We start from the raw sequence: 24651 nt of genomic DNA, 5'->3' as shown, positions 1-24651 counted from the left end.
TAAGCTTAAATACATTCCTTACCCCCACGCTGATGACAATGCCATTAGTGAACTATGAGGCAAATCAGTTGTCATGTGTACCCTGTTAACGGGCTAGAATGGTTTTACAGATGAAGCAAAATTGTAGGCTAGTAAACCAAACACAAGATGTTTTTTATAGAGCAAACATGCTAAACTTCTATAGTAGAAGTTGTTTCTCATATGTGATAATGAAAAAAGAGAGTGCATGAAATAAAAATAGTAATAGTAAAGCAATTTATAAAGCGCATGGCTGCTTTAACCAGTCCGAAGCTACCAGAGTGGACAGGGCTAACAGAGGGAAGCAGAACTACCTACAAAACCAAGTTTTAAGATTTTTGCGAAAGGAGAGCTCTGTCTTAGACCGTCGAAAATCCAATGGGTGGGAGTCCCATAGCTTGTTTGCAAAAATCGTAAAGGAACTGCCAACAATGCGGCCTCCTTGAAAACGGGATCCTCTGCCAAGAAGGATCCTGCAGATCTCAGGCACCTAGATGGAAGATACGTTTTGCTAAAGGGGCGAATATAGCTTTGCTCCAGTTTGTTGAAGGCCCTGTATATATAACACAGGGCCTTGAAGGATACACGCATCTCCCCCGGAAGTCAATACAATTTGTGCAGGGCCATGCCCATCGAGGCTTGTCTAGGGAGACTCAGCAGCAGGCGAGCAGCAGAATATATATAAAATATAAAACTGTAGCTAGGGTCACACAATTTTAACAAGCAGGGAAGCTGGGATTTATCTCGGGTTTTCCAGTTTCACCATCATACCAGCAGCGGAGCAGTCATCCAAAACAGCGAGAACAACAAGGTAGGTTAGAAAAAAGTAAAACAATTCAGGACTATCCCCTACAGGTAAAACTATTGCTAAAAATACTTTGTAGTTTGAAAACAGTGATCGCTTGCGAGGTGCACAACACCGGAAAGCCAAAATAGTGAGAACAACAAAGTAGGTTAGAAAAAAGTAAAACAATTCAGTACTATCCCTAACAGATAAAACTATTTATAAAAACACTTTTCAGTTTAAAAACAGTGCTCTGTAGAGCAGTGCCGGCGCTAGGCATGGGCAGTGTGGGCAGCTGCCCAGAGCCCTCAGCCCATGGCCACAGGGCCCCACACCAGTGTGTCACAGCCAGGCCATGGCACACTGGTCCTCTCCTGACCCATGCTCATTTAATTTGAGAGCAAGGTAGCCCCTTGCAATTGTGTCCACGGGAGGGGTCGCTCCCTTGTGCCTCAAAACAATGAGATAGTGAGGATGGGGGGGGGGGGGGGGCTCCCACAGGCCCAGTTGCAAGGCCACAACTTTTGCAGGTTCGTCCTGCAATCAGGCCTCCTGCCCTGCTGCACATTCAGAGACGCCATAGGGTGTCCATTATCCTGCAGCAGTTATAAACCTTTCTGATGGAAAGCTTCTCTCACACATTCAGCCCATTAGGAGCTGCTAAGAGGTGCTTGTAGGTGGCTGAGTGGAAGGGGCTGCATCCCAGGTCTGTACAAACAAGCATTGAAAATGCAATAGGTCTCGCAATAGAAGAGTTTGACCTTTTGGTTTTGCAAATGGATGAGTGGCGTTGCGTGGATGAGTGGCGTTGCGTGGATGAGTGGCGTTGCGTGGATGAGTGGCGTTGCGTGGATGAGTGGCGTTGCGTGGATGAGTGGCATTGTGTGGATGAGTGGCGTTGCGTGGATGAGTGGCGTTGTGCGAGTGGCGTTGAGTGTGTGAGTGGCGTTGCGTGTGTGAATGGCGTTGCGTGTGTGAGTGGCGTTGCGTGTGTGAGTGGCGTTGCGTGTGTGAGTGGCGTTGCGTGTGTGAGTGGCGTTGCGTGTGTGAGTGGCGTTGCGTCGATGAGTGGCGTTGCGTCGATGAGTGGCGTTGAGTGGATGAGTGGCGTTGCGTCGATGAGTGGCTGTGAGTGGTGTTGCGTGTGTGAGTGGCGTTGCGTGTGTGAGTGGCGTTGCGTGTGTGAGTGGCGTTGCATGTGTGAGTGGCGTTGCGTGTGTGAGTGGCGTTGCGTGTGTGAGTGGCGTTGCGTCGATGAGTGGGGTTGCGTGGATGAGTGGGGTTGCATGGATGAGTTGCGTGTGTGAGTGGCGTTGCGTGTGTGAGTGGCGTTGCGTGTGTGAGTGGCGTTGCGTGTGTGAGTGGGGTTGCGTGGATGAGTTGCGTGTGTGAGTGGTGTTGCGTGTGTGAGTGGCGTTGCGTGTGTGAGTGGCGTTGCGTGTGTGAGTGGCGTTGCGTGTGTGAGTGGCATTGCGTGTGTGAGTGGTGTTGCGTGTGTGAGTGGCATTGCGTGTGTGAGTGGTGTTGCGTGTGTGAGTGGCGTTGCGTCGATGAGTGGGGTTGCGTCGATGAGTGGGGTTGCGTGGATGAGTTGCGTGTGTGAGTGGCGTTGCGTGTGTGAGTGGCGTTGCGTGTGTGAGTGGCGTTGGGTGTGTGAGTGGCGTTGCGTGTGTGAGTGGCGTTGCGTGGATGAGTGGGGTTGCGTGGATGAGTTGCGTGTGTGAGTGGCGTTGCGTGTTTGAGTGGCGTTGCGTGTGTGAGTGGCGTTGCGTGGATGAGTGGGGTTGTGTGGATGAGTTGCGTGTGTGAGTGGCGTTGCGTGTGTGAGTGGCGTTGCGTGTGTGAGTGGCGTTGCGTGTGTGAGTTGCGTGGGTGAGTGGCGTTGCGTGGGTGAGTGGCATTGCGTGGGTGAGTGGCGTTGCGTGGGTGAGTGGCGTTGTGTGGGTGAGTGGTGTTGCGTGTGTGAGTGGCGTTGCGTGGGTGAGTGGCGTTGCGTGTGTGAGTGGCGTTGCGTGTGTGAGTGGCGTTGCGTGTGTGAGTGGCGTTGCGTGTGTGAGTGGCGTTGCGTGTGTGAGTGGGGTTGCGTGGATGAGTGGGGTTGCGTGGATGAGTGGGGTTGCGTGGATGAGTTGCGTGTGTGAGTGGCGTTGCGTGTGTGAGTGGCGTTGCGTGTGTGAGTGGCGTTGCGTGTGTGAGTGGCGTTGCGTGTGTGAGTGGCGTTGCGTGTGTGAGTGGCGTTGCGTGGGTGAGTGGCGTTGCGTGTGTGAGTGGCGTTGCGTCGAGTGGGGTTGCGTAGATGAGTGGGGTTGCATGGATGAGTTGCGTGTGTGAGTGGCGTTGCGTGTGTGAGTGGCGTTGCGTGTGTGAGTGGCGTTGCGTGTGTGAGTGGCGTTGCATGTGTGAGTGGCGTTGCGTGTGTGAGTGGCATTGCGTGTGTGAGTGGCGTTGCGTGTGTGAGTGGCGTTGCGTGTGTGAGTGGCGTTGCGTGTGTGAGTGGCATTGCATGTGTGAGTGGCGTTGCGTGTGTGAGTGGCGTTGCGTGTGTGAGTGGCGTTGCATGTGTGAGTGGCGTTGCGTGTGTGAGTGGCGTTGCGTGTGTGAGTGGCGTTGCGTGTGTGAGTGGTGTTGCGTGGGTGAGTGGCATTGCGTGTGTGAGTGGCGTTGCGTCGATGAGTGGGGTTGCGTGGATGAGTGTGGTTGCGTGGATGAGTTGCGTGTGTGAGTGGCGTTGCGTGTGTGAGTGGCGTTGCGTGTGTGAGTGGTGTTGCGTGTGTGAGTGGCGTTGCGTGTGTGAGTGGTGTTGCGTGTGTGAGTGGCGTTGCGTGTGTGAGTGGCGTTGCATGTGTGAGTGGCGTTGCGTGTGTGAGTGGCATTGCGTGTGTGAGTGGCGTTGCGTGTGTGAGTGGCGTTGTGTGTGTGAGTGGTGTTGCGTGTGTGAGTGGTGTTGCGTGTGTGAGTGGCGTTGCATTGATGAGTGGGGTTGCGTCGATGAGTTGCGTGTGTGAGTGGAGTTGTGTGTGTGAGTGGCGTTGCGTGTGTGAGTGGCGTTGCGTGTGTGAGTGGCATTGTGTGTATGAGTGGTGTTGCGTGTGTGAGTGGCGTTGCGTCGATGAGTGGGGTTGCGTGGATGAGTGGGGTTGCGTGGATGAGTTGCGTGTGTGAGTGGAGTTGCGTGTGTGAGTGGCGTTGCGTGTGTGAGTGGTGTTGCGTGTGTGAGTGGCGTTGGGTGTGTGAGTGGCGTTGGGTGTGTGAGTGGCGTTGGGTGTGTGAGTGGCGTTGCGTGTGTGAGTGGCGGTGCGTGGATGAGTGGGGTTGCGTGGATGAGTTGCGTGTGTGAGTGGTGTTGCGTGTGTGAGTGGCGTTGCATGTGTGAGTGGCATTGCGTGTGTGAGTGGCGTTGCGTGTGTGAGTGGCATTGCGTGGATGAGTTGCGTGTGTGAGTGGCGTTGCGTGTGTGAGTGGCGTTGCGTGTGTGAGTGGCGTTGCGTGTGTGAGTGGCGTTGCATGTGTGAGTGGTGTTGCGTGTGTGAGTGGCGTTGCCTCGATGAGTGGGGTTGCGTCGATGAGTGGGGTTGCGTCGATGAGTGGGGTTGCGTCGATGAGTGGGGTTGCGTCGATGAGTTGCGTTGCGTGTGTGAGTGGCGTTGCTGTGTGTGAATTGCTGGTTGGGGGAGTGGGGGGGTGGGCGGGGGAGCAGCAGGCAGATGCGAGTGGAGCGCGCGCTGGAGAGGGAGGGGGTGGGAGGACTAGGCAGCGGGAGAGAGGGAGAAAGGAGTGCACGTGCATATAGCAGGACTGGGACATTACATTGTGAGCTGCACATTTGGTAAAGATGTATCTTAAAATATTTTTTCTCATGTAGCCCTTTTATTTATATTACGGCGAATATGTGCACCGCATGCTGTAAAATACTATTTTTGCACTTGATAATGTTGGACTTCACACTGTTGGCTAATAATGAAACACTTATGTGCCTGCATAACAGCCAGTTGCCTTGCCCGTTAATTCTGGTTGTTTGCCATAGGATCGTCCGGGATGCATTTGTGCACAATTAATATTTCAGCACTCATTCATTAGGTAAGGGACACTACCGCAGTCACTGGAAACACGACACAAGGGAAGCGGAGCCTGTTCTCTGCTGCTGTACAGTGCTTTCACATTTGTGCGAGGAAAAAAAAACAAGGGGGCAGGGAGAGAACAGACGAGTGGAGGGAGGGAAGGGGTGTGCGGTGAGAGAAAGGGGAGAGCGGACAACTCAGAGGTAAGGGACAGAGAGAAGTAGAGAACGGAAAAAATATGGAAAGGAGGAAATCGAGAGGGAAAGAAGAGATGGCGAAGCAGAGGGAAGGGGAGAGAAAAAGGTGAAGTAAGAGGGATAGGGAGAGACAAAAGGAGGGCATTAATGTGGGGAGGGGGGAGGAGAAGTGCGACACGGCCGCAGCAGGGGGCAGAGCGGGGAGAGCGGCAGGGGCATTTGAAGTGAAGCTAAGCTTCACTTCAAAGGAGTGGGAGGAGTGCTGCTGGGGAACAGATGGCGATTTGATGCTGTGCACGCGCATTTTAGGTCAATGCGCTTGCGCATTGACCTAAAAGCGCACGGGCACAGCACCAAATCGCCACAGTTAGTTAAACTTTGTTTAAAGCCCAATAGTCTCGCTTCTCTCAATGCGCATGCGCATTGATAGGTCACGAGACCTAAAAAAGCTTCGGGACCAGGGTCATCTACTGAGATGCAAACAACCTTCAATGTGTCAGGTTGTATGCAAATTAGAGGGGCCTCGCACATTGAGTTTCTGCCCAAGCCCCGCCCCCTTCCAATCCAGATCCGTCCCTGGAGTGGAGAAGGTTCAGTGCTTGTGGTGTCCACTGCGCGCCGACCCGTCATCGAGTTTTATTGCAGGTGGAGTGGTGAACTGGACCGCTACCTTCCTAATGGCGGCGTGAAAGAGGAAGTGGGAGCAGTTAGTTTTGCCTTTCTCTGCTCATTCAAGACCCGCAGCGGAATTGGAAGCCAAAACAGCGAGAACAACAAGGTAGGTTAGAAAAATTAAAACAACTCAGGACTATCCCCAACAGGTAAAACTATTTCTAAAAACACTTTGCAGGTTAGAAGGTTAAATACCTTATGTTGTTTGCATAGTAAATTAAGAGCCAAATTGTGATAGGAAGTCCTACATATGCTTCCTTCCACCTCTTTCTTACTTACCTTTCTGTAAGACAATGCAGGGTAACATAACGATTAAAACACAAAATGTTCCAACAACAAGCGAGAACAAAAAGCCGCGGTGTAAACAGAGAACCATTGGGAAAAACCCGCACTGTTCTTATGATATCTGTATTTTGTATAAAAATCTCAATAAAAATCTTGTGAAATTAAAAGCAGGTTATTAAGTGTGTAAAGTTTTAACAAGTGGGCAAAACAATTTTTGATTTGCCGTGATTCAATGTAAAACGTAACATTTTCCATGACTTGAGACCAATTTACAATGTTATAATTAGCAAGTATAGTTAAACTATGACCTTTCCTGCATTTCCAGCTTCATTTTTCAAACATGTTTAGCAGCCTGCATTTCTTATTCTGCCTGCGCCTCGACACCCCGCAGCATTCCTAATCCAGGCAACGTCTGTACTTCTGCATCATAATTATTTGATAAGTCTAGATATAGCATTCTCCACTGTGGATGCATATTTCATTGTTTCACATCCTGGGAGCGCTGCCAGATCATCTAAGACTCAAAGTGCTGTTCTTTTGGCGAGCCTGGACATTTTCAGACAACAAATATATTTACAAAACGAACCCGAAAACCTAGTACACATGCAAACAAACAAGCGTCTTTGTGAACGTATGCACATAAATTGTTAAAAATTGAGTCACAGATACAAAAAGCTTGTTTATTCGTGTGTGATGTTAACTGTTGCTACAGTAGCTTTCCATTCTACCTTTCTTTAAGAGAAACTGAAAGCCATGACAGATTCTATCAAACATCGCGGGCTGCGTCTGTTTATAGCACTGCCACGCCTTCCATAATACAGAACGGCCCTAGATGGAAATTGAGCACCCATGAGATATAAAGTGGGCGTTCTCTCGGTTGCGTGGTGGAATAGACTAATACAAATGAGGAAACGCTATTGGTCATAAACCTGTACCATTTTACAGATTGAGGAGTGTTCCCGGCGGACTAGGGAACCGAAGCAATTCTGGCAAAAATGCTCAAAACAGTCCTGCTTTCTTCCTCTTCTCTCACTATCTTTCTCCTTCTATCCATCCATTTCCTCTCTCTCCGCCCCTCCTCTCACGCCCTTGATCGATTTCTCTCTACCCTCTCCATCACTCCCTCCTGCTCTCTCTTTTAAAGTCCACCCTGTGACTGCTGCAATGAACCTCGGAAGCTGGTGAACGTGACAGAGGCACTAGGAGCAGCGTCCTGCCCTAAAAAACTGTCTCCAGGGGCGACAGATCGCTGGGAAAATGCCCAGTGGTATAAAAGACCTGCCCAGCCCTGGGAGCACTGGCAATGAGATCTCTAGTTGTACCAACCAGTAGAAAGAATCAAATCTTATGCAAGCGCACGCTTAGGATGATATGTACTCAAAGGCCCTACATTAACCCCTTGGTCGCAGCGCGAATTCCGCCACGGCGCTGTGGGGGGTAGTGGTGAGCACTGGTATGCTCGTGACAGAACCACGCCGTCATGAGCCACGGGCGGCGTGTGCTCATGACGGCGTGTTTCTGTCACGGCCCCGCCCGCTCATTAATTCGCCCGCACAGGCGGAGAATTAATGCCGCTTGGGCGGAGCGGCCGCAGCATGACGGCACCACGCCATCATTAGCACACTCCGCCCGTTGCTCAGAAAGGCGTGGTTCCGTCATAAGCAGGCAAGGGGTTAAAGAAGGCTACAGCCACTGCGTGCACTCTTCAGTTGGATTATCCATGCCTCCTTCGTAAAGAAACTAGGTCATAGATTCTTAAATATTTTGCGCTGGTTTAACATCTCAAAAGTGTTGCTAACCAACACAAAATGTTTTTTTACCAATTTACTTTCCAGCGCAAAGCTTTGCAATACTTTGCTCCAAAGGGGTGTTACATGGGTGGCACATGGGCTTTCCCATAAAACTGGTTAGAAAACAAAAAGATCCACCTCTAAGAGGTTGCTGTATGTCTAGGATTTACGGCATACACAGTGTTTGTTAAAATACCCCTCACACACCAAAAGGGCCCTTGGTGTCATGCTTCATCATCGGGGTCTTCCCACCCCGCTGCGGGACGGGGCGTGCTACGACTGGCGACTACGCTGGAGCACTCAGTTTTGTAAGTGCTATGTGAGGTGTATTTGTTGTGAGTGAAAAGGGTCAGGTGGTACCCGCGGTTCCATGGTACCATGGAACCGCGGGCGGCGAGAGAGGAAGCGAGGACTCCACGACTTCATATGACAGTTTTATTTTATCTCTCGAGTGATGTCACTGACAATGTTATGAGTGATGTAATATGTGAGGTCATAAGCAGTGCATTGTGGGGGTGTAAGTTATAGTTAACTCAGCTAACTATAACTGCTGAATTTCACTGGTTTTGTATGAGTGAAATCTGAGCCTAACTATAACGTCCCTGTAATCTTATTGTTTTTCTGTGAATTTCTATTTTTTTTAAATTCTATTTGAAAACTATAACAAGCCTGTAACCTTTGTTTTTTAAGTGAATTTCTAAGTTTTTTCAAATTCTGTTTCCTATCTATAACGTCCCTCTAACCTTTGGTTTTTTAAGGTAATTTCTATGATTTTTTAACTAGTAGTCATGTTTGCAGAGTGGTGGAGAAAAAGGGCAGGGCCTTTGATCAGCTCTCATGGGTCCTGCATTGCTGGACTTACTGGAGGTAACAGGAGGGCTTCTGGGCCCCCAAGAACCCTCAGCATAGAAGAGGACGTCATCACCCAACCAGCAGTGTGCCAGGTGGCACGTTTTGAGTAGTGGAGAAAGGATGCATGGCCTCCAAAGACCACTCAGCAATTCCGCTGTATGGGTCTTACAGGAGGTGTCAGGAGGGCTTGTTGGCCCCTAAGGACACTCTAGAGTCAAAGGGACTTCATCCCCCAACCAGCAGTGGACCAGGAGGTGAGTTTGCAGAGTGGTGGAGAAAGGGGGCATGGCCTCTGAAGTCCTCTCAGCGATTGTGCTCTGTTGGACTAACTGGAGGTAACAGAAGGGCTTGTTGGCCCCCAAGGACCCTCAGCATCCAAGGGGATTTCATTCCCCAACCAGCAGTGTGCCAGGAGGCGTGTTTGCAGAGTGGTGAAGAAAGGGGGCCTGGCCTCTGAAGACCTCTCAGCAATCCCGCTGTGTGGGACTTATAGGAGGTAATTCCCATAGGACCTGTCAACACGACAACCCAGCCCAGGGAAGGTGGCCATGGGGCACCCTTCCTCTATTTTTTTTAAATGCCGGGCCGCAGGAGAAGCGGCCCCAGGGGCGAAATAGGCATGCAGAAGGGGGTACATTAGGTCCCCCTCCACTAGTAAAAATAAAAAAAAGCCACTGGCAGAAATTGCGGTTGGTCCTGCCCCCTTTCACTACCACTCTGCAAAGGGGTCTCCTGGCACACATCTTGTTGGGAGATCAAGTCCCCTTTGCTGTTGAGTATCCTTGGGGGCTAGGAACAACTCCTGTTACTTCCAGTAAGTCCTACACAACAGGATTACTGAGAGGTTTTCGGAGACCTAGCCCCCTTTCTCCATCACTCTGCAAATGTGCCTCTTAGCACCCTACTGTTTGGGGGATGAAGTCCCCTTAGCTGCTGAGGGTCCTTGAAGGCCAACAAACCCTCCTGTTACCTTCACCAACTCACACACAGAAGGATTGCTGAGAGGTCTTCGGAGGCCACTCCCCCTTTCTCCACCACTCTGCAAACGCAACTTGTAGTGTACTACTGGTTGGGAAATGAAGTCCCCTCGGCTGTTGAGGGTCCTTGGGGGCCAAAAACCCCTCCTGTAACCTCCAGTAAGTCCCACACAGTGGGATTGCTGAGTGGTTGTTGTTGGCTCCACCTCCTTTATCCACCACTCTGCAAACGTGCCTCTTGGCACCCTACTGGTTGGGGGAAGAAGTTCCCTTGGCTGCTGAAGGTCCTTGGGTGCCAGCAAACCCCCCATGTTACCTGTAGTAAGACCCATACAAGGATTCCTGGGAGATCTTCAGAAGCCACACCCCTTTCTCCACCTCTCTGCAAACGCACCTTGTGGTGTAATACTTGTTGGGGGATATCGAACCCTTGGCTGCTTAATGTTCTTGTGGGGCCAATAAGCCCCTCCTGTTACCTCCAGTAAGTCCACTCACAGACTCTCACAGACTCTCACTCCCCAAGACAACATTTCACACACCACCACTAAACACTCACTGAAACAGCCACTCACTCACCCATACAGCCTTTTACACACCCAGTCAGTCACTCATACCATCATTCAGACACCCCCACTCACTCGCCCATACAGCCACTGACACACCTACTCACTCAGCAACAGTCACTCACACACCCACTCACTCACCCATACAACCATTCATACTCCCACAAAACCACTCAGACATTCTCTCACATACCCACACAACCACTCAGATACCCACTCACACACCCATACAACCACTGACACAACCATTCACTCACCTACAGACCTATCCATAAATGGACTCAATTATACCAATCATTTCCTCTTGTATGCACTCACACACACAGAAGAAGGCGGCGGCAGCAGCTGCAGTCTACAATGCTGTAGGCCCCAACCAGGCCCCAGTGCATTCAGTAGTACAGCACCGTGGTCAGGCAGCCACCCACCACCATTCAACCAATGCTGCTTCCCCTATTGACTCTGTAGAGAGAATAAGCACCACATGCTCCAGAGGATGGTGCGCCTGGAAGCCAGGATGGAGGAGCATAATGAAAAGTTGGAGATGAAGCTCCTAGCCCGCCGCTAGGCCTTTCTTGCCCCTTTTTAAACTTTTTGTTTGGTGGGTGGGACTTGTTGGGGAGAACCTGGGAATGTGGAAGTTGGGATGGCTACGTGTTGTGGGCTTTCTAGTTTATATTTTTTAGGAAAATACATTTTTTATGGTTTTACATATGATTTAAATCTTTTTTGGGGGGCTTACTCTTTTACTTCGTACTGTGTCTTTTGCTGCAGGCCCACAGGCAGTTTTTACAATCTGCCGATAATGTGACACATCAGCAGATAGTTATACAGTACCCTCACTTGTCCTACTAGTCTCTGCAGTCTGCAACTATATTAACCCCTAAGGACTCGGAGGGCTTTGGTAATTTCCACTGTATATAGATTATTGCAGCTCAACAATTAACCCCCCAGAGTTCTTCTCTTACCTGTGATTAGGCAAAGCGATAGCTGCATGGCTTCCCAAGGTGCCATGGTTGGGGTAGTAGACAATAGCAGACTGCTAGCAGAGTAGTTGAATACTAATGAAAGCACCAGATCCAGATACGAGGTTCCATTCCCTCCTAGCGGAACTCAGGCTTTGCAAAAAAATTAGACAGTCACCAGAGGGAGACTAGAGTATGACTAGTGGTACACAAGAAGAAGAGAGCCAAATGGGAAAACATGATAAGCAATGCTATGGTAGAATAAATAATCAGAATGGTGAGCTAGTAAAAGTTACAAAATTAAATCATCTCGTGCTATGAAGTGGACAAGCGTAACCTTTAGTGCTGTAAGGATGGTGATTCTGGCAATTATGAATTATGTTCCTCTGAAAACAAAAATATTGAGTACTGTGCATGGGTGGGCAATCTAATATATATATATTATTGCCAGTGTAGGCTATACACAGAGCAGAAGATCCTCGCCCTGCCTGGAGTTGGTGTTGCTTTCCCCACATCCGCCCCACCAAGAGTGTGATCAATGAATGGTATAAATTTAATTTAGTCACACCTCAATAAATCCCACCACCCGGGCAAAGAGGGTTAGGGTTTCGCTGAATGGATGGGAAGGGGGATTTAAGGGAAAGGTTTGACAAAGACAAACACTACACAAAGACAACATTCATCTTGGCAGCTGAACATAATGAATCTCTTATGAGAGGAAAAGGAAATGCATGCATGATGATGAGTACTAGTACAGGTAAACCAAATCAAATTGTACATCTGCCCCTAGAGGGAACCAGGTTACAATATGTTCTGTTTTACCGAGATGTAAAAGATACTTAGCAAATAAAATTTAAATATCTGTAGAAGTCAAGTAAACAAACATAAACAATACACACAGTTCTAATGATTAAAGAAAAAAATGATGTTGCATCTGCATTCCTCATTGGACTGTCCGTCAATTTTAAGTGCCTGGCGGATGCGGTTCGGTACGGTAAGTGTGAGTACGTTATATTGTTCTTCCAGTATGACACAGGGTGAAGGGCCTGTAGATTGAAAAACAAAAATTGTATTGAAGAATCAAGGAGAAAAGTTAAACTGCATAAGAAGTTTAACAAGAAGACTCAGAGGTAGCATGGCTAAATGTCTGTTTCCGGCAGTTACCTTCAACAACAGGCCCCCCACCCAACAACCACTTAGCTGCAAATTTGAGCCAGAGTACACTGAGCACACACACACCCAGCAACATAGCATTTTCCCAATTAAGGAAAAAAATCAACTCACCAATGTTAGTCACACCACTCACCACCACTTCACAGATTTGTGTAGGTCTGTTGTTTACAATTAGGCCAATTTAAAGTCATCATCATCCACATCAATTTGTTTCAATGGATTTGAAAACTTCCATCTTTTTCTGATGGCAGTTCTCGAAGTAGTCATGCTCATGCCCACACTGAGTCATTCTAGCATCTCTGATCCTACAGAGTCTGACTCCGAGTATGGTGTCCAACTCTGTACCAACTGTGTCCTGTGTTCCGACTCAAAATGCAATAGATCGGCCTGTAGTAGTACAATGTTGTTGAACAACAGGAAGGGAAAGATTGAGTCCCTTTTTGTGTGGACCAAATTTGTGTTTGCAAACTTTGCATTATCTAAGGGACTGGTTGGGTCTGACTCTTTGAGGAGTATAAAGTGGAAAACAATAAAAAATAAAGCAGTGTGGACTGTGGAGGGGACCCGGTGAAGGAATCTTGCTATCTCTCTAAGGGGAAGGGGAAAAAAATAATCTTCAGTGGAAAATCTTTGATCAGCCATCGGTAGGCCACCAACATTGTGACTCTCAATCATCACTAACACATTAGGCATAACAAACAAACACCCAGTATCACACTGCCTGCCACCACATGAATCCTCTCTTCTCAACACACATGATGATAAAGCACCACAAGTTCACACCACAACAGACGACAATCACTCAGCGTGCAATGCATGCCAGTACTTGCCTGTTCTTCAACTTTGCTCAATGTGATCGATTGGTGGTACATTGCAGAATGCAGATTCTCCATTTGTTCACAAAGCATAGAATTGCCAATGTAAATTGAAGTATAATAATGTCACATGTGGTCAGTCCTACTAGGGAAATGGCTTTGGAAGGGTAAGTTGGGACTCCTTTATTGCACACAGTTGCAACTCGAATCAACACTAACATGTGTTTAAGAGTAAGACAGTGGTGATGAATTGGTCAACCAGACACACAGAAATAGTAAAGTAAATAATGTTCCCTAGCTATATCTTTTTTGGGGGCGTTGGCATCAAAGAAAGAAAGAAAACCTAGTAGTCAGGGAAGTAGAGATTGTCTTAAAACTCCAGTGGTTCACCCAGAAGTAGGTCTTCTAACACATTACTTCCATGACCTGAGTCTCCCTCATCTTCATCCTGAGGTACTTTAGGTATGGTGTAAGTGCTGATTAATTTTGATCATGGTAAATCTCTCCATGTTTTGGGGTGAGAGACGGATCTTCTCCCTGTGACGACAGCATCGCTGAAAACTCAACCCGCGGAGACACTGGCCACAGCCAGCTAGTTTATTGCCAGACTGCTGAGCACTGGCCATTGACGGCTCTTCCTATAACAATATATCAATGTGTTTTGATCATGGTAGACCTCTGTTGCATCATCTAGACAGGCCTGGACCATTTGTTGAATATTCATTGCTGGTGCTCCACTTTGCACAACCTCTTTTGTCTTCACTTCTGCACTGAACGTAAGCCCTGCCAGTAGAAAGGACTCAGATGCAGATTTGGAAGCTGGTGCTCCTGGTCTTGTTGTTGATCGTGTTCTTGTTAGTGTTGGCTGCTGTGAGCCAACAGCACTGCCCTCAGGTTCTGAACTTGAAGCGTGCCTCACAGGACTTGGAGCAGTGGGCCTCTAATTCCCTGCCGTTCTTTTTCTAGCTCACTGCTTTCCTCAGCTATCTATGTTTTGTATTTTCTAACATCTGTGTCTGAAAAAGGAATGAAAGTGGGCAGTAATGATTTATACCGTGGATCAAGAATTGTGGCACAGTTGTAATGTTTGGAAGACACAATGGGCCATATGTAGGTATATCCCAAATACCGATTCCTAAATACCGAATATTACCGATTTTTACCGAATCGGTAATCAGAAATCGGTATTTGGGATGTAGGTAAAAATTCAGTAAAAAAAAACGATTAGGTGAAATTCGGTAAAGAAATGCTGAATATCCAAAACCGATCGGTAATTTTCGATTTGGAAATTACTGAATCGGTAAATACCTAATCGATAAATACCAAATTGGTAATTCAAAAACAGAAACAATCAAGGAATCAGCCAATCCGGTGCACCCACCCCTCCTCCCAACCAGGAAGTGGCCACAACCAGGCAGGTGCACTCAATCTGAAGCTGCTGGAGGTGCTTGCAGAGCAGAGCAGAGTCCTTTAGCCCTTTGGAAACTTTTTCTGCTTTAAAACTCCAAAATGGCAAGCAAAGATACTGACAGGGAAGGTGGAGAGAGGAAGAGAATGCTCAAATTCAGCACCAAGAAGCTGCAGATCCTTGTGGAGGTGGTTGTAAAGGAACACCACAAATTGTTTGGGAAGCAGTCCCTGCAGGTTGCAGAATCTGCCAAGAGGAAAATCTGGCTGGCAATACAGGCTAAGATCAATGCAATAGGAGTGACTCCAAGGGACATTGACGACCTGAAAAAGAGGTGGTATGACCTCCGGAGCGTGACTAAGAGGAAGATGGCTGAGCTCCACAAAGAGGCAAACCTGACCGGAGGAGGGAGGAACAGGGCACCTGCCCTGACAGAGCTTGAGGAGCTGGTGGAATCCACCATTGAACCAGACAGCGTCTCTGGGATTGGGGATGCAGACAGCTCAGCCCGAGCTGCAACCAGAAAAGGTAAGAAGCATGCACAGCAATCACCCCCACCCCTTCCCTTTCCCTTTTCCCTTCCCCAATGTGGTAGTGTCAACCCCACTCCAGTACAGATTTTGGAATATACAAGCAATGCATTATGGGAAATGTAGTCATTGAAACACATACCATGTCAGACAGCACACCAAACAACAAGGTTTGCGACACACATCAGTGAAGAGCAAGCTGAGGCGATAGCGACAGTGTATCAGTGATGAGAATTTAATTGTATTAGCAGGGCTGCAGGAACACAGAGCTAATGTTAGATTTTCTGTACACAGGCGAGACATCTCGCAAGCGTCCAAAGAACAAGGAAGGGAGTGCTCCACGTAGGGAAGACACACAGGAGGCGAGCACAAGCGCAGGGCAAACCACCCAGTAAACTGCTGCATCAACAGCACACCAGCCTCCCAAGGCCTTACTGCCTCACCACAACTGCAGGCCTCCCAAGAGCCTCCAGCATCACCACAGCTACAGGCCTCCCAAGACCCTGCAGCATCACCACAGCTGCAGACTTACCCAGAGCGTTTTGGCTCACCTCTACTCCTGTCCTCACCTGAACTAGTTGTGTCACCAGCTGCAAGAACACCTGCAGTACAGAAAACCAAAAGGCACGTTGTGGCCACACTAATGGAAATGGAGTCTTCTGCAAGGGACACGTTGGGGGGGGTGACAGTACAACTGTGGCAGTGCAGGACAGCAATGCCAATCAGCAGTCCAACTCCGAGGGTGCCCACACAGGTGGCAGACGCCACAGGGCCAGAGACAGCAGTCAATCACGACATGGCGAGGGTCCTGGTGTCTTCTGCAGACTGGAGGCCAGTATGGCGAAAGTGCAGCGGATGCAGGGGAAGGCCATCCAGTCTGTCCAAAGGCAGACACGCACCTAAATGTCAATGTTGAAAACATTAATAAGGGCATCAGTTCTACGGCGGAGGAATGAGGGAGATGGCTGCGGGCATGCGCGACATGTCCCAGTCTGTGCTGCTCTTATGCAGCAAGTTGGACGGGGACAGGGAAACAAGGCGGAAGGAGAGGCAGAGGGCAGAACAACACACAAGGGCAGTCAACCGCCTAGCCACTGCCACTTCCCTGCTTTGCAGGCGCTGCGTGTACATGCAGGAGGGACTGGCACACAGCAGCAGTGAAGTCTCCAGGGGTCTTGTGAGGGTGAGAAGTGCAGTGGAGGTGCTGCTGACTGTTCAGTCAGCTAATACTGTTGCTCTGGATGTGGTGGAGAGCGAGGAGAGCCGGCATTCCATTCATCCTAATTCCACCACGGGAATCTGTTCCCACTGTAAATTTACACTTTCTAGTCAGGAGGGTCAACTCCACCCTGCTAAAACCTACAAAATGTTTCTTTTAAATTGCCGCTCATTAACCAAACATGCCCTGCAAGTGTCCCTTCTGTTAGAGGAGAATGATCCTGATGTAATGTTTTTAACAGAGACATGGTTGAAAGATGCCTCTGACATGGATATTACCTCTATCTTACAAATGGGATACACGTTGCAAAGGCAAGATAGACCAGAAGGCAGAGGAGGTGGCTTAGCCATTCTTTTAAAAAACCACTACCTCTGTAGGACTTCATCGGCCGCTATATCTAACTGTGAAAGTGTGTTCTTTACTTTGGACTTTTCACCCACTGTCTCATTCTCTGGTGCCCTTATTTACCGTCCCCCCAACCAAATGGGTGAATTTATTGACTCACTCCAATCTAAGATAGCCGACTTAGTGGTTAGTAGACCCTATTTCTCGATATTAGGGGACATAAATATTCATTTAGATGACCCTAACAACTCTACGGCCAGGGCATTTCTGGACAATCTGGCAGCTCTTCAGATTGTACAGAAGGGCTTTGAACCCACTCATGAAAAGGGCCATCTCCTTGATGGGGTGCTTAGTAATGATCACAGACTGGAAGTAGGGAGTCCGCTGCCTCTTACATGGACAGACCACTATTTAATACCTATACAGTGGACACCAGCTATGCCATTTCAGCCCTCGCCCCGTACTATCCTACAAGGGAGGGACTGGTCCAAAATCTCCTCTGATCAATGGGCCAACTTGCTCTCCTCTGCTCCCCCTCCAAATGAGACAGACCCTGCATTGCAATATGAGAACTACAACAACTGGCTGTGTACAGCCCTGGACTCTATTGCACCTATCAAAGCCCTCAGAGGAAAGACTAAATCCAAGGATTCGCCTTGGTATACTCCCCAACTTAAAGAACTAAAGAGAGTGTGCAGGAAACTTGAAAGAAATTGGAGGATCTCCCATAGCAATATAGACAAAACCACGCATCTTGAAGCTATCAAACAATACAAAGCAGAAATTAGATGCACTAAAACATCATATTTTGAGGAAAAAATTAAAATCGCCTCCAACTCTTCTAGAGAAATTTTTCGGATAGCTAAATTTCTGATGGATACCCCTTTGACCCCTCCTGACCCTAGTAAAGCTCAGGCTCGCTGTGATAGCCAAGCTGAATACTTTCACAGCAAAATACAGAAAATTGCCTCTGCTTTTGAACCACCTAACTTATGTCAGGACATAGGAACCAACTTACCTAACACCAGCACTCCAAAATTAGAAGAGTTTCCACTGTTGGATACTAACTCACTTGGGGTCATCATGTCAAAAATAAAATCTGGATCTCCTGCGGATCCTGCTCCCCCCTGCCAATTAATAACAATTGAAAATACCATCAAACCAGTTATCCTCAATATTTTAAATGCTTCCATTACCACAGGCCTAGTGCCCACAGCGTGGAAATGTGCCCAAGTTAAGGCTTTACTGAAAAAGCCCACCCTAGACTCTGAGGACATGGCTAACTACCGGCCTATTTCTCTCCTTCCGTGGGTCAGTAAACTTTTAGAAAGACATATTAACACGTCTATCACCCAATTTTTAGAAGATTATCATCTTCTCCATGACTCCCAAGCCGGCTTTCGTCCCAAATTGGGAACTGAGGCGGCTCTTTTGGCGGTAACTGAATTGGCCAGGAAACAAATGGATCAAGGCGGCACTACAGCAATCATGCTGCTCGACATTAGTGCCGCTTTCGACACTGTCAACACCAGCATTCTCCTTCACCGCCTCTATAAAATGGGAATCTCAGGGAAGGCTATGGACTGGCTCCAGTCTTTTCTGGAGAATCGCTCATTTAAGGTTGTCGAGGGCACTACCCATTCAAAATGCTGGCCCTTGGATCAAGGTGTGCCCCAGGGCTCTGCCTTGAGCCCAACACTTTTTAATATTTATATGCAGCCTTTGGCTGATATAGTGCATTCGTTCGGCCTTGACATAGTGACATACGCCGATGATACGCAATTAGTCGTATCTATGAATCAGGCGGACTCCTCTTCCTCAAACTTAAGCAACTGTCTAGTAGCGGTTGCTCAGTGGATGGCTATCTCGCATTTAAAATTAAATGGCGAGAAAACGGAGCTCCTGGTGTTAGGCAACTCAGCCATTCCCAGCCCTCTCACGGATTGGCCCCTGTGTATGGGGCCCCCGCCACAACCCAAGCCCCATATAAAGAGCCTAGGCATTTGGCTGGACTCTAACCTTAACTTCCTGCAGCAAGCTACTACCCTGTCCGCCATATGCTTTGGGCTCATGCGTATGCTGAGAAAGGTGTTACCACTTCTCCCTTTCGAAGCCCGCAGAATAATGGTGCAAGCCATTATTCTGTCCCGCCTGGACTACGGGCACTCCCTATACTTAGGGGCTCCTACCTCCACAATAAGGAAGCTGCAGGTGACTCAAAATGCTGCAGCCCGCCTTCTATTAGGCCTCAACAAACGGCAATCAGGTACCATGGCCCTGAGGGAACTGCACTGGCTTCCTATAAAAGCCAGAGTATTGTTTAAATCCCTGTGTTTCATGCACAAAGCCATGCGGAAGACCGCCCCCACTATGATCTGCTCTCTAGCGGAACCCTACCTCCCTCACAGATCTCTGCGTTCAAGCACTGCCTTTCTAGCTACTGTCAATAAGATCAGACGTACTAGATGGGGTGGACGCTCCTTTTCCTGGAATGCTGCTAGGGAATGGAATTCTTTGCCCACCCTCCTTCGCAGTGAACCGAACCTTTTAAAATTTCGGAAGAATCTGAAAACCTATCTGTTCATCTAATTCTCCTCCTCCCTCTTTAGTATGACGGTACTTAGCGCTACGAAGCCTCCAGGTTGTTTGCGCTTTATAAAACCCGGTTAATAATAATAATAATAATAAGTAGGAGCAGCATAACTCCCCCAATTCCTGACACCCGGAGGAGCAGCAGGCTCCATGGGGCTGGCACTACCCACACTGCCAGTGAGTACAGACAGCCATTGGCATCGAGCACCGGTAGGCGTGCCCGCAAACACTAAGGATGCCCAGACTACCTGACCTGGAATGGGTGAAGTAACCCAGGACTTCCATAATGGAGGGCTACAATTGGACTGCCACATTTGGGACTTTTTTTGTGTACTGGCGTAGTGCCACATAATTAAACTACATCGAGTACATACTACATCTGGCTGTGTCTCCTTACTTACTTAGAAATAGTTGTGTGTGATCTCTGCCTGTCTCTGTCTCCCATCTGTTGCTTGTGCAACTTCTGCGGTGTTGGGCTCAGGGTGTGCACATTCATCAACGTCATCCCCAATATCTGTCAATTCTACTGCTGTTCCTTTCTTAGTGGCAAGGTTATGCAGCATTGCACAAGTTGCAATGATTTCGCAGCAGATAAGGGGTGAGTACTGACGTGCGCCTCTGCTTTTTTGGAGGCAGAGGAACCTGCTTTTTAACAGTACAAAGGTGCGTTCCACAACATTGCGAGTAGATTTGTGTGCCACGTTGTATCGTCTCTCACTTGGGGTTGATGGGTTCAGGTAGGGTGTTAGGATGAACGAGCGTACGGCATATGCACTGTCGCCTATGTGGGAAAGAGAGAGCCATTATTCACATGCACAACACCTACATCTGCAGTTTCTATTAGGGTGTGATACAGTTTTTTACCTAAAAGGTATCCTTCTCCAAATTCCCCCGCTGTCAGGCATGTGTAGATCCCACTGCTCTGGAAGATGTAGGAGTGGGGGGTGCTTCCTGGGAATTTGGACACAATGTCCGTGATTATGTTGGCAGCACCACAGATTACCTGCACATTTATTGAGTCTGTGGAATTTCTGTTCCTGTAGATTACCTCTGTGGCAGCAGGTGGGCAGATTGGGATGTGCGTGGCATCTATGCAGCCGATTACGTATGGGAACTGGGCCATTTGGTAAAAGTCAGTCTTTGTCTTAAGCCGTTCCGCATGTGTGTCAGGGAATCAGGTGTAATGATGCATTCTCTGCATCATGGCCTCCAGGAACTTCCTGAAGAAACGGGACAGGCAGCTCTGGAACACCCCACCTATCACAGCTATCACCACCTGGTAACTGCCAGATGCAAGCAGGTGTAGGCTACAGAGCACCTGCACATCTGGTGTTATGGTGTGCACCCTTGGTGTTGGGTGCTCCAGGAGTGGGTGCAGGTCCCTTATCAGGTCCATGATGGTGTGGGGGTGTAGCCTGTACCTCTCATGGATCTCTGCCTCTGTAAGTTAGAAGAGTGTGATCCTCTGTCTGTAGACTTGCTCCTCCCGTCTCCAGTGCCTCTCTCCTACTGCCTGTAGCCGTAGCCGCCTTGCTGTCACGTAGAATGCCGCCATTGTGATCACACTTGCATTTTGTGGCCTGTTTTATGGTGTGCACCTGGTTACCATCTGCTTTCAATCCATGGTAATTACCGACTCTTAAATACCGAATTTCATGAAATTCTGTATTTTAGAAGTTACCTACATCTCCGTTCTCATTTTTACCGTTTCTTATTTACCGATTCAGTAAATATGAATTCGGTAAATACCGATTCGGTAATTTTGGATTCAGTAATGATGAATCAGTATTTACTGATTCATAGTTACCGAATCCTTAAATTTGGCCTCCTACATCTCAAATGCCTAAATACCGGTCGGTAACGGCAAATTTACCGAATTTCGGCCGTTACCGACCAGTGTTTAGCTACCTACATATGGCCCAATGTCTCTTTGCACTCTTGCATTACCAGACAAGTGAAGGATTAAGCTCTCTACCAACTCATATGCATCTTTTTTCCCCTCCACACCTGTGTGCATTGCAGACAATTCCTTTAGCTGTTCCTGTAGTATGTGCAACAACGTGATAGCTTGGCCCATGGTACTGTCCTCTTTGCTGAGTTCCTGTATGAACACCTCAAAAGGAAGCAGCATCTCTGTCAGCCATTTGACTAGGCCTGTTGGTCCACCTCAATGATCATGCATTTCACAGTTGCATCCCCCCTTTGCATGCATATTAATTGATAGGTATGTACTGCTCAAACAGGCATTCAGGCATGTAATAAGTGGAGTTCCAGCGCATTGGCACCTTTTGTACGAGTGCTTTAACTCCCATTCTATTATCACTTAGATTGACCCTCAACTGTTTTGTGGGCTTTAAATGAGAGGCTGAATTTAGTGCAGATTCTTCTGCCGTTGGACAGTAAGTTGCTTGCTTGGTATTTTTTTTGAGAAAGTCCTGTACGATTATGTTGATGCAGTGCACCAAGCACAGGGCCCTGAAATAACCACTAATGGCCATGACCATAACTATATTACGACCACTCACACAGAAGGGGGGCCCTGAGGCCGATAATAGGCAGAGGAGGCAGGGGAAAACAGAGAAACACTCAAATGAGAAACTCTCTGCCTGGATGCAGAGTCATAAAGTGCTAATGGTCACTGATACTATGTCACATGTCTGACAAAACTGGCCTTCCAAAATAGAATGCACAACGCGTTACGTATCAAACATGTTAAAATATTATTTATTCATGATAGTTTTTAGTTAGAATAGCGAAATCATAAAGATAATCTCAAGGCAAGTCCACGCACATCCTACCTTACGCCACACATCCGTTCAAGCAAACAGAAGCATACCCACACATACTCATATGTCCTACAAACTCAGGGTTCACGGTTAGGCAAACCATGAGTATAAATATAAATATGTATGTACAACAACATATACCTACACACATAAATGACAAAAAGTCACATAACTCAGTGCTATACAAGATAAATATGGTGGGAAAACGTCAAAGTACAAATTGAACAAATTGAACACAAAACACAGACTAAACAGTTGATGTTACACTTCATGTTTGGGATTACAATATCTCTTCAGGAGGGAGAATAACAAAGGGTACATGTCATTGCCGATATAAAATAGTTTGGGGGTTTTCTTGTGTTGTGTTATCACCTAATTATTATTTGTGCGCTGCATAAACAATTTACACACTCCTTCTAAGTTAAGCCTGACTGCTTTTTATGACAATCTACCCATGGTTAGGCACATGCGAATGTAGTGACTTTTTGTTGTTCATCCTGCAAGGGATTATGGCTGTTGCTTTACCAGGGCTCACACCCCAGTCAATCAGCAACCCACTTTTCACATAAGTGTACAGTTGTGTGGATCAGGACTTCTATTTGTGCTGTGCCATACAGTGATTTGTTTAACACAAAATCCCAGGTAAATATTTTGATCCCAACTCAAGCCTTTTTAAATTCTCCTTAGTCTCCATTTTGCAGCTTTACCTTTTTCTAAATTTAAGTAACCCTACCCTCCTCTACTACATGGCGATAGAACTGACCTTTTGGCCTTGTGCATTTCTCTCCGCTGCTGCTAGCTCCTCGAGACTGTGATTACGATCCTAGTCCTTGCTGCCTCTAGTTCGAGAACGCTGTCCAGAGTTCTGCTGGGTTAGGCATTTCTTTCTGTTGGGTTCTGACTTTGCCTATTATTTATTGGGGTCAATATAGCTTACAGGCCTGTTATTTTGTTGGGGTTGGTTTTGCTTATAGACACAACTTTGGGGGTCAGACTGAACCCGTAGCCTTTGTTGTTTCCTGCCTGTTCCCGCCATTTAATTCTCCGCCACAATGCTGTTGCTGCTTCCTGCCCTCTCAACTCAATGACAGTCCCTCCCACCTCCCATAACTACTTATGGAGGCTGCTGCACAGACCCCAGTAAGTAGCCCATGACTTTTTGGTCATGTGCACCTGGCCCCACTGCTATCAGTTCCTTGAGACCGGGATTGCGATCCTAGTCCTAGTCCCTGCTGCCTTCAGCTGGAAACTGCTGACTGGAAGTTTGTTGGGTTAGGCTTTTCTGTTCAGTTGGGTCTTAATTTTGGCTGTTATTTCATTAGGGTTCAATATTGATTATACACCCGTTATTTTATTGGGGTTGATTATGCTTATAGACGCCTCTTTTTGGGGTTAGACTGGGCCTGTAGCCTTTCTTATTTCCCGCCTGTTCCCGCTGTTTTTTTCACGCTTCAATGCTGTTGTCGCGTCCTGCCCACTCGCCTCCCTTACTGTCCCTCCCACGTCCCATAACTTCTTTTGGAGGCGCAACATAGTCCCCAGTGAGTAGCCCTTGAACTTTTGGTATGTGCACCCCTCCCGCTGCTACCAGGTACCTGAGACTGGGATTGGGATCCTAGTACCTGCTGCCTCAAGTTGGAGACTGCTGTCCAGAGGTCTGCTGGGTTAGGCGTTTCTTTTCTCTTGGGTCTTTATTTTGCCTGTTATTTCATTGGGGTCAATATTGCTTAAAGGTCAGTTATTTTCTTTGGGTTAATTTAGTTTATAGAGCCTTCTTTTGCGGCTAGACTGGGTCCTTAGATCTTTGTTATTTAATGCCTATTCCCGCCATTTTTTTCAACGCTGTTCCCACTCCCTGCCCTCTGCCTTCCTGACAGCCTCTACCACCTCTCTGGACTACTTATGGAGGCCGCAGTTCGGCCCCCAGAGAGTAGCCCTTGACCTTTTGGTCATGTGCACCTCTTCCCACTGCCTCAAGCTCCTCAAGACTGGGATTGTGATTCTAGTCCATGCTGCTTCGCTGCTACCAGCTTCTCAAGACCGGAATTGTGATCCTAGCTTCTTCGGTGCATCAGATGGCCCCCGACCATCTGACGTCATGGTGGGCGTGTGCAGAGGACAGCCGGGGGCCGTCCGAACCACACACATGTGGAATTCTCCCACACGGCAGGGGAATTCCGGCCATAGCGAAGCGGCTAGTCCATGCTGCCTCCAGTTCGAGACCCCTGTTCAGAGGTCTGCTAGGTTAGGCCTATCTTTTCTGTTGGGTCCAAATTTTGCCTGTTATTTTATTAGGGCCAATATTGATTATAGGTCCATTATTATATTGGAGTTAATTTTGCTTAGAGGCACTTCTTTTGAGGGTTAGACTGGGTCCATAGCCATTGCTATGTCCTGCCTGTTCCTGTTGAGTGTTTTCCCGCCTCGATAATGTTCCCTCCCCCAGCCCTCCAGCCTCCCCGACAGCCCCTCCTTCCTCCCAAGACTACTTATGGAGGCTGCTGCATGGCTGCACCCTTGGCGTGCTGAAGGCAGGCTAAAGGCAAGCCTATCTGCGCATGTCCGTGCCAGGGCCACGCCCAGTGCTAGGACCCCTGGCCCTCCCGCCATCCTGCGATACACTGC

Source organism: Lissotriton helveticus, chromosome 2_1 (genome assembly GCF_964261635.1).
Source record: "Lissotriton helveticus chromosome 2_1, aLisHel1.1, whole genome shotgun sequence".
NCBI classification, from domain to species: Eukaryota; Metazoa; Chordata; class Amphibia; order Caudata; family Salamandridae; genus Lissotriton; species Lissotriton helveticus.
This window is presented reverse-complemented; position numbering follows the sequence as displayed.